Source organism: Trachypithecus francoisi, unplaced genomic scaffold (genome assembly GCF_009764315.1).
Source record: "Trachypithecus francoisi isolate TF-2019V2 unplaced genomic scaffold, Tfra_2.0 Lachesis_group17, whole genome shotgun sequence".
Lineage (NCBI taxonomy): Eukaryota > Metazoa > Chordata > Mammalia > Primates > Cercopithecidae > Trachypithecus > Trachypithecus francoisi.
This window is the reverse complement of record NW_022681462.1, coordinates 31,901,114-31,905,437: the sequence shown is the minus strand read 5'-3', so window position 1 is coordinate 31,905,437 and position 4,324 is coordinate 31,901,114.

The following is a 4,324-nucleotide window of genomic DNA, read 5'->3' as shown; positions in this document are numbered from 1 at the left end:
GAGTCTTGCTCTGTCAGCCATACTGGAGTGCAGTTGGCACAATCTCAGCTCACTGCAACCTCCATTTCCTGGGCTCAAGTGATTCTCCTGCCTCAGCCTCCTGAGTAGCTGGAATTACAGGCATGTGCCACCACGCCCGGCTAATTTTTGTATTTTTAGTAGATACAAGGTTTCATCATGTTGGTCAGGCTGGTCCCAAACTCCCAACTTCAGGTGATCCACCCGCCTTGGCCTCCCAAAGTGCTGGGATTACAGGAGTGAGCCACCACGCCCGGCCCACAAAAATTTTTCTAAGGTCAGTTTTTAGTTAAAAATTTATTACTGCTGGGTGCAGGAATACATAAATAAATAAAGATAAATAAAAATATAAATAAGGATATAATAATATCTTTATTACTAAGATAGTTTCTGTCTTTCCTTCTAATCGCAAGAATTTGACTAATGAAAGTATATTAGATATCTACTGCTGTGTAACAAATTAATCCAAAATTTAGAGACATAGAACAACACACACTTGCTATCTCACAGTTTCTGTGGGTCGAGAAGTTAAGTATGGCTTACCTAGGCTTTCTAGCTCAGACTCCCTCACAAAGCTGCAATCAAGTGTCAGCAAGGGCCATAACCATTTCGTTTTGTTGTTGTTGTTCGAGACGGAGTCTTGCACTGTTGCCCAGGCTGGAGTGCAGTGGCGCAATCTCAGCTCTCACTGCAAGCTCCGCCTCCTGGGTTCATGCCATTCTCCTGCCTCAGCCTCCCTAGTAGCTGGGACTACAGGTGCCCGCCACCACGCCCGGCTAATTTTTTGTACTTTTAGTAGAGACGGGGTTTCACCATGTTAGCCAGGATGGTCTCGATCTCCTGACCTCGTGATCCACCCGCCTCGGCCTCCCAAAGTGCTGGGCTTACAGGTGTGAGCCACTGCGCCCGGCCCATAACCATTTCAAGATGCAACTGGAGTAGGAATTGCTCTTAAGCTCAGTCAGTGGTTGGTTAGCAAGATTCTCCTTTTTTGCAGGCTGTAGGACTGAGAGCTTTTCACTGTTGGTCAGCGACCTCTCCTTTGGCTCCTTATAACTTGGCATCCAGCTTCCACCAGAGAAAGCAAGGGAGAAAGTGGGGTGAACAAGATGATGGAAGCCAGAGTCCATTATAACATAATCCATAAAGTGACAGTCTTTGACTTTTGTCAAATTCTGCTCATTAGAAGCAGTTCACTCTCACTATGCCCAGACCAGCCTCAAGGAGGGGATTATACCATGGTATGAATAGTGGAGTGAGGATCATTGGAGACCATATTAGGGATGGCCTACCACAGTCTCTAATGTTTGATGTATGTGTCACCTTACCATAGTAGGCTTGATATTCTATGCATTATAATATGATCTGGCCTAGTTGGTCATGAAGTGGTCAGACAGCAATCTTCAATTGCTTAGTTAGGAAATATAATGAATAGGTATTTTTGTTTGGATAATTTTGTTTGTTGTGTTTTGAGGTGAATAGAGAAAAGGAGCATCCCCAGATTGAATTAAAACTAAGGAATGCTTTTTTTTTCCCCCAATAAAAGCTAGAAAATATCTGGACTCTTCCCACTGCCCTATCACAATGGAAAGGAATCTTATCCTGCTATTTTATAGATCAAAAGAGGGATTGAGAAGTCAGAGTTACAACTGATAGGGCAGGCAGCACAGTCAGACCCCAGCTTGACGGAAAACCCTTCCAGGGTAACACACAGCTGCAGCCCAGCAAGCTAAAGCACTTCATGAAAGATGCTCTATCTCCGGTCCAGGCATCACTCAGACATGTACATTAGACAAGACCTCAAAACATAATAAATAAGAAAACTCAAATACATGGAACATTCAGTTTGTGACACTGTTTCATTATTATGTTTTTTAACTCTAATATTTGCAACAACGCTATGAGGTAGGTCCTATTATCACTCTATTTTTGCAGAAGAAAAGACTGAAGCATAAACAGCTAAAGTAACTTGCCCAGGTCATACAACTTGTTAATGACAAAACCAGTCTTTGAACTGAGAAACTAGGCTCCAGAGCACATGCACCTGGCCACTGATGAAGATGGTCTACTTAAAGTGAGGTGGTTTCAGTAACAATAACATCTCATGTGCCTGTGCCTGAAAAAAGAAGACCATAAGATAGAGGTAAGTTAGTGACAAGCAACAAGAAAGAACCTTCAAATAGGACCAAAATAGCGGCATTTTCTTTAACTGCATTTGGTTGCAGTTTTTCTCAATTCCCTAAAGAAGACAAACACTGTTTGGGTTAGTAGTTTGTTGTATTATATAATCACAAGAAATTTAATTATATAGTTCACCATTATTATTCTATGGGGTGTGTTCAATTATTCTCAAGCAATCCTTTTATTGTCATCATAAAGTCCTTATTAATAAAGCTGTGTCTGGTATTGTAACAGATGACCAGACAAATCTTGACAATAGTGTTGTCTGCAGTGAGCAAATTAGCAAAAACTATAATCAGCAATTAAAATATATCTGTGGTAATATCTTTAAAAAGATATATTCTTTCCTTAGTGTGTAAAACATACTTCTCGCTTTCCCTCCTTTTCTATTTCTCTCTCTGTCCCTCTCTCTCTCTCTCTCTCTCTCTCTCTCTCTCTCTCTCTCTCTCTCAGACATGTAGTTCCTGCCATCTGGCAGGGAAGTGGCAAAGGGAAAGAAGAAATTTAGAAAGTCAAATTTACCCACAAATTACCGGATTTCAACTATATTCCTCCAATATTTATTAAGCATCCAGTAACTTTCAGGAAGTGTTATCCTAACACCATTGTTCAAGTACACAGCCTGTTTTCACCAGCAAAAAGTACTATAGTTCTGATGCTGTAAGTAGTCCACCAAGTATGAAAAGAGAAGAGAATCCAGAATGAAGTGCACGTCCATACAAGGTAAAACCCGTGCAGGTGATTTGGTTAAAGAAAATAATCGTAAAGCAGATTTCTGAGTATATACATGTATTTTCTATTTTCCATAACTGTATGCAATTATTTTTTATTTGATGGGTATTAGAAGAAGTGTAAGGACTGTTCTTGGTTAGGATAGGGGAAGAGGCAGGGGAAAACAGGAGAAATAATTCAACATACCCAGCTGCTTCCTCTGTTTCCCTTTGCTCCTCCTAGAAAAGATGACTTGTTCCTTGGGGATTTTCAATTAAATAGGAACTGAATACATTAACCTTTTCTGCATACAATACATTCATCAGAACAGCCTTAGCATGCCCTTGGATTCCAGTGCTGGGCTCTGAGGAAAGTTACTATGATATCCAGCAAAAATAGGTTCAGGTGATGGTTGGAAAGCCTGCACTCCTCTGCATAAATGAAACAATCTATTTTAAAAAGGATCTTTCATAAGCACAATTTTGAATTTGAGAAATGTACCAGAACTATGTGTTTGTTTGACTGACTTTTCTCTAAAATAAAATTATACTAAGTAGCTTGCCATCCATATTGTAACTACAGGATACATGTGTAGAGCTTTATTGATGACACAGTAATTTCACATTTATTATCACATGTGATCCTCACAACAACCTGTGAGATACAGTAGGGAAAAGAAGGGAGAAAAATGGAAAGTAGTGTTAATTGAGTGTTTACTGTATGCTATACCTTGTCTTAGGAGCCAAGTATTTTTAACATTCCTATTTTTGTAGATGTCAAGACCTAAAAATGCTAAATAATCTCCCAGTTGCATAGCCTCTCATGGTGGACTTTCTCAGGCATTGTGACCAGGACAATTCTTTGATATATGAGATTTATCTGGACAATGCATTTGGGGTTTCTTGGTGCACATGTTAAGTGATATTAGCACTCCTCAATCAATGCGATCTCCAGAAATACCTTCACCCATTTTCACGTGCCTCCAGTAAGGATAGGTATAGAGAGAGGCATACCCATACCACCTCTGTTTCAAAACTTAGACTACATCCTGCATTTCCTGATTCATAATAGCTTTGCCTATGCTTACTGGAGAGCTTTCCTTACCTTTCTGTAGTGGTATAAACAGAGTTGCCATTTTTGTCATGCTGGAAGAGTTCAGTCCAGAGCTAAAAATGTGTGTATGTGTATGTATGAAGAGCATGGTTAGGGGTTGACACGGTGGTACGTGAATGAGGTAGGAGGAAAAAGGAAGTTCTGGATAGATCAGTCTGGCATGGATAAGGAGTTTGAATCTGATTCCAAAAAGTATGACAGGATTTGGTCATGGTGTAAGTTTGGGTCCAAGACACCAAGAGAGAATTAGAGAGGCAAGAAATAGGGAGAACACACTCACTTGTAGTGAAGGCTGTGCCTC